General features: G+C 38.7%; 1 pseudogene; it reads left to right on the top strand.

Moving 5' to 3' along the window:
• Window positions 1-240: 240 nt before the first annotated feature.
• On the top strand, window positions 241-1,243 carry LOC100431266 (mitotic checkpoint protein BUB3-like; annotated as a pseudogene).
• Window positions 1,244-6,769: the final 5,526 nt, after the last annotated feature.

The following is a 6,769-nucleotide window of genomic DNA, read 5'->3' as shown; positions in this document are numbered from 1 at the left end:
TCATGTAAAACTTTGAACGAATAAATTTGTTATACTTTTCTCTTGTTAATCTATCTTTTGACAGAGGCGGAGCAGGGAGGCAGAGCAGGGAGGCAGAGCAGGGAGGCAGAGCAGGGAGGCAGAGCGGAAGAAGAAGATAATGACGATGAAGACGACAGGAGTGAGGCCAGAGGACTACTTGCGGGAGCAGACTCTCCAGGGACTTCCCAGGCCATCAGCTGGCAGGGCAGATCAGAGGGGATGACCGGTTCTAATGAGCTCAAGCTGACCCAGCCACCCGAGGTTGTCACTTCCTCGGTGAAGTTCAGCCCCAACACCTTCCAGTTCCTGCTTGTCTCCTCCTGGGACACGTCACTGCTCTTCTACAATGTGCGGAACACGTGCTCAGGTAATAGCACTTGCTCTCAGGTCCATGCGCTCAGGTACCAGCACGCCGGCACCATCCTGGACTGAGCCTTCTACGATCCAGCACAGGCCTGGAGAGGAGGACTAGATCATCAATTGAAAATGCATGATTTGAACACTGATCAAGAAAATCTTGCTGGGACCCATGATGCCCCCATCAGATGTATTGAATACTGTCCATAAGTGAACATGATGTTTACTGGAAGTTGGGATCAGACAGTTAAATTGTGGGATCCCAGAAATCCTTGTAATGCCAGGACCTTCTCTCGGCCTGAAAAGGTAGATACCTTCTCAGTGTCTGGAGACGAGCTGATTGTGAGAACAGCGGGCTGCAGAGTGTTGGTGTGGGGCTTATGGAACATGGGTTATGTGCAGCAGAGCAGGGAGTCCAGCCTGAAATACCAGACTCGCTGCATATAAGCGTTTCCAAACAAGCAGGGTTATGTATTAAGCTCTATAGAAGGTGGAGTGGCAGTTGAATCCTTGGCCCAAGCCCTGAGGTACAGAAGAAATATGCCTTCAAATGTCACAGACTGAAAGAAAATAATATTGAGCAGGTTTACCCAGTCAATGCCATTTCTTTCCAGAATATCCATAATACATTTGCCATAGGTGGTTCTGATGGCTTTGTAAATATTTGGAATCCATTTAACAAAAAGCAACTGTGCCAGTTCCATTGGTACCCCATAAACATCGCATCACTTGCCTTCAGTAATGATGGGACTACACTTGCAATAGCATCATCATATATTATGAAATGGATGACATGGAACATCCTGAAGATCGTATCTTCATTCACCAAGTGACAGAGGCAGAAACAAAACCCAAGTGCACCTAATCATCTCATGAAAGTGGTTTCTCTATGGAAAGCTTTGTTTGCTTCCAACAAATACATGCTTATTCCTTAAGGAATGTGTTATAGTACCTGTGGAGTTCTCTGTTTTCTGTCCTGCAAAAACCTTGTCTATGTACCTTAATAATTTGTTTAGGATGAGGAGTCTTTGTGTCCTTATGCAGTAATCTGAAGAAGTCCCCCTTCTATCCCTTAGCAAGCCCAGTGGCTGCATATGAACAGTTTGAGCTCTTTTTGTAATATAATCTAAACCTGTTATTTCTGTGCTGTCTAATAAATCAGAGATTCAGAACCCTTAAAAAAAAACCGTAAATTTGAGATAGAAGGAGAGAAAACCAGGAGGAGGGAGGCCACCCAGTTTACACTAGGAAGTTCCCGGCACTGGAGGATGGCAGGGCGAAGATGTTGTGATAAAAAGGTACACAAATGATAGTTGTGGTCATTAGATAACTAGATGCCATAAATTGCATCATATGCAAACTAATCCTTATTGGTTTTAGTGGCATTGCTAAAACATTTGTTCTTTAAAAATACTTATAAAAACATCCCTTAAATAATCAATGACCTGTGACTGTGCAGGAACACTCTTCACTTATTGATATTCTCTAAATGCATTATTCTCCTTAAATATAGAAAGTAGAAGATAAAATTGTCACTTTGACAATAGGTTCTGTTAAATTTCATATGCACATAGTCAAGCCGGGAAGTACCAAGATACATAGGCTTAAAATTCCTACATAAATATTAGAGTAAAAACCCCACATAACAAAGAATTTCTAAGTTACTCAATCCCCACTGAATCTATGTTAAAAATAGTATGAACAGAAGATAAGTTTAAAATGAAGAAAACATCATATAACTGGTAGTTTTCAATTAATACTCTGAAACACTGAGTTTCTGTTACCATTGTCCTCTAATTTTTTTTTGAGATCCATGAATTTGTTAAAAATATATTTCAAGGCTACCACATTTCAGACCATATTGAAATATTAAATCATTACTATTGTAAAAATAGTAGTATTTTATTAGAAGTGCCAGGAAGCTGAATATGTTTCATTTTTCATTGGTAGGCAAAAACACCCTCTGTGTTAAACTAGAGGATCATCTATCATTACAGAGTGTTTTATGGTTCACCCTGGAAATGTCCACTATGACTACCTGGTATAAAAGTATATTCATTTATAATCATTGCACTAGAGTACAAGGAAACACTTCAACTTGGAAGAAAATCTGCTGTCACTCTAGTAGTGTCCTAATGGCTTTCCCACAGTAAAGCCTTTAATGGAGATTTTTTTTTATTATCGTTCTTAATTAGACAAAGCACCTCTGGGAAGCTGATCTCTTGTGACTCAAATTCATTTACTGAGAACTGTGAGAGTATACAGGAAAAAAAAATGAAACAGCAGCAGGAATATACACTCTGCAAAGAACTCTTGTTTTCAAAATGCTGAGCTTATTTAGTCTAGGGAATTTACTTATAATATTTATTTTCTGGTTTTCTAATTTACCCATTTCCACAGCCAGCCCTTGAAAATTTTGCCTAGAAAACCCACGGGGGCAAACCACAGGTTTACTTTTTCCAGGGAGTGCTTCATATTACCCAATATTCTCCCACTCCTCTCCCTTACCTCATTAAAATGTACCTTTCCTATATTTTACAACTCTGGGTCTGTGTTCTGTTAGATAACTTGATTATTTTTTCTATTTTGACTTCAGTTGTAGCTGACTTAAAGTGTGAAGCCTACTGAAGAACATTTTTTGCATTTTAACAGGGATCATAAATTCCTGAGCCAAAAGCAGTAAAGAATGATGGAAATTTTACATATAATCACAGGTCATAGAGGTCTCTTTGAGCAAGATGACTTTTCAATCTCTAACAAGACCACAGAGGAGGCACCCTAAGGCATGCTTAGTACCCAGTTAGTTGCAGGCAATAAGTGCTCAATACGTATTAATTTAACTAAATGAAGCATTTGTTTAAATGAAACAGAGGGAAAAGGAGGTAAAGAACAGATCCCAGTGAAAAAATATGAGGCATTTATGCATATATCAGAATATCACATTGTGCCCTATAAGTATGTATGGTTATTATTTCTCAATTAAAAATAAAATAAAGTTTCAGAATGTATGGAGCTGGAGGAAGAGGTCTAAGAAGTCAAGATCAGAGAAGTAAAAATGTAGACAAGATAGAATTGATTTGCAGAAGACAGTGAGAAAATAATTTCAGGGGGAATTAGGACTGCTAATAATGTCAAATCCTACAGCTCTAGAAATCAACAAAACCAAGAAAAGCAAGGATATTGACTGGTTATTAGAAACTTATTATAATCTCCAAAAGGGCATTTTTTGGTGATATAATGGGAACAGAAAACAAATTGTAAAAATTTGAAGAATTAGAGAAAAATAGAAAACTAATGACAATGCAGCTGTGCAGACTATTCTTACAAAGAATTGGCTTAAGGGTAGAGAAAAAGAAATGGACAAATATGCAAAGTGTTGAGATGAACAAGAAAAGATATCTCTGCAGATAGGAAAGATCTGAGGATGTTTATGCTGAGGACTAAGGTCCGGTTTTTTATCTCACCCAAATTCCTACCTAAGGGGTCTAGGAAGTCATACCCTACAAACTATAAATTCTCATTCTTTTCACCATAATCTTTATACAACACTTGTGAATCTAGCCATTTCAGCTGGAACTGTGTGTGTGTAAATGTGTGTGTGTGTGTGCATGTGCATGTGTGTGTGTGTCTTAGATGGATTTTATTTGACCCTATATATCGTGACTTACTTTTCAATCTGACTCTGGCAAAATATGATGAAACAAGGAAAAAAATAGTTAATCCCAAAATATATTTCTTTGCCATACCTTGAAATTGCCCTGCAAAATCTCTTGTGAGAAAAATCCACATTCTATAGAGAATCCTCTTCCCTCTTTGTTTTCCTTCCTTCCTTACCAGACCCAGGAGATAATCAACTAAGAGCCAAGCATCCTTTTAAGTCCAATAAAAAACAATTTACAACCCACTCTCTCTCAAGTCTGCTATCTAAGAGCTTCCTCTGCACAATAAAACTTAGTCTCCACAATCCTTTATCTTTAACCTGAACATTCCTTTCTGTTGATGCCAGGTCTTTAGACAAACTCAACCAATTGTCAACCAGAAAGTGCTTAAATTTACCTATAGCCTGGAAGCCCACCCCGCGTCCCCCCAAGCCCCACTTTGAGTTGTCCTGCCTTCCTAAACCAAACCAATGTATTTCTTAAATGTATTTGACTGATGTCTCATGCCTTCCTAAAACACATAAAACCAAGCAGTATCCCAAACACCTTGGGCACATATTCTCAGGAGTCCTGAGGGCTGTGTCACAGGCCATGGTCACTCATATTTGACTCAGAATAAATCTCTTCAAATATTTTATAGAGTTTGACTCTTTTCATCAACGATACCCTGAAAAAAAGAAGGCAGCTGAGTGGGAAAGATGAAAAACATGAAATAAAGAAAGTCCAGGGGGTCCAGGTAAGCAGAGAAAGCAAGAGTCAGTTTCAGAAATAAAAAAGTGAACTATATAAAGAAAGAAATAAGCAAAAAAAAAATCGTGATTTAAAGTGTGAGATCTGAAAGAAGGAAGAAGTGAACCACTAATTCATAAAGTACAAATTGAGATCATTCTCATGGTTTGGAATAGAGCTGGGAAATTGAGCAGAACTTAAAATCTTTAGAAAGTAGTACCAATATGCACAAAGAAAATATATTTTCTTTAAGTGCTATAAAGTTTAGCATAAATGCAAGCAAAATTTTTTTTTAATTGAAGATAATAAAGTGCGAAGGTGTTAAAGCAACAAATCTACATACCAAATGTCTGCAGGTTGAAATTGTATATATCAATCTCTATAATTTTAATTTTAAAACCTGAATTCAGTGGCCTAAGGCCATGAGTTTCAGGGGTAAGATCTCTAGAGAGATTATTTTCTAGATAATATTTTCCTTTGTGAATGGGCCAGGAACCTGAAACTGCTACTTTTCACCATAATCTTTATACAACACTTGTGAGTCTAGCCATTTCGGCTGGAACTGTGTGTGTAAAAGTATGTGGGTGTGTGTGAGTGTGTCTTGTGCTCTGCTTTGTATCAAAAGACTAAAAGGGAATTACAAATCTTAAGTCAAATTTACTAATCAAACATTGGGAATTGGGCTAGCTAGAAACAAAAAGGAAAGTGAGTTTCCAGTAGTGCTTGGGATTAGAGCATTTAGGAAGAGCTCTGCCCTGATCTTCAACCACTAATAAAAGGAAAAGAAAAGAAGGAAGATGTAACCTCTCTGCTCTGAGTTCTACTTAGACAAGGAGAAAAAAAGATGCTAATGGGACTCCCTTCAAAGGAATAAGTGAATTAAATCATTCCTGAGGCTCAAACACAACAAAAACTACCTGCCAACAAAACATCAGTGAAGACACAATGTACTGTGAAGTCTTCAGACAGTGGAAGGCAAGTCATTCTGTTTTGATATATGGACTACTGAGTGTGAACTTGGCATATCTGCTGCCCAGCACCAGTCTGATAATATTCATAAGTGAGGAGGAGTTTAGAAGCCCACAGAGATCTGTAAACTAAGAGGCGGATAAACATAGCACAGAAATGGATGTTGCTAAGGCACCATAGGGAAAATGAATTTATTGATGATACACACCCAAGATTGTAATACTGGCAAATATATTGGTTACACTTAGAGTAATACTCTCCTTGAAGGCTTCTTCAGAAGCAATATAATCTCCTTCCTTCACCCCTCCTGACTTGTGTTATTCATCCTCCCTCCTAGCCAAAAGTTGTAGTTGACGACTCCCATTTTTCCTCCTTATTTCTGCTCTTTTCACTAGAGCTTTGGGCTTTTATTTGTTTAATTTATTTATTTGAGATGGAGTCTTGCTCTGTCACCCAGGCTGGAATGGAATGGCATGATCACTGCTCACCCTAACCTCCGCCTCCTGGGTTCAAGCGATTCTCCTGCCTCAGCCTTCCGAGTAGCTGGGATTACAGGTGCCTGCCCCCATGCCCGGCTAATTTTTTGTATTTTTAGTAAAGATGGGGTTTCACCATGTTGGCCAAGCTGGTCTAGAACTCCTGACCTTGTGATCTATCCACCTCGGCCTCCCAAAGTGCTGGGATTATAGGTGTGAGCCACCATGCCCAGCCTGGGCTTTTATTTTAACTGCATACCAAGACATATTTTCTTAGTTACCATCTCAGACATAATATGATTACTTTTATGCTCATCTCCTCCCATCCTAAATTTCCCAGGTCTTTTTTTCCTGATCTACATTTCCCAGGCTTAAGAAAACTTTGGGTACAAATTTACATGGTTAACATTCAAATTTCACTTCATACCTGCAGGGATAGGACTTCATTGTGGTTGAGAGTTTCTCCAATTCCCCCAGGTATTTCTTTTCTTTTTTTGTTTTGTTTTGTTTTGTTTTGTTTTGTGGCCACTCTCCCAGCCCCCGTCCCCACCCCCCCAG

Source organism: Pongo abelii, chromosome 6 (genome assembly GCF_028885655.2).
Source record: "Pongo abelii isolate AG06213 chromosome 6, NHGRI_mPonAbe1-v2.0_pri, whole genome shotgun sequence".
Lineage (NCBI taxonomy): Eukaryota > Metazoa > Chordata > Mammalia > Primates > Hominidae > Pongo > Pongo abelii.
Note: the sequence above shows the minus strand (reverse complement) of the source record. Positions and strands in the feature narration are given on the sequence as shown.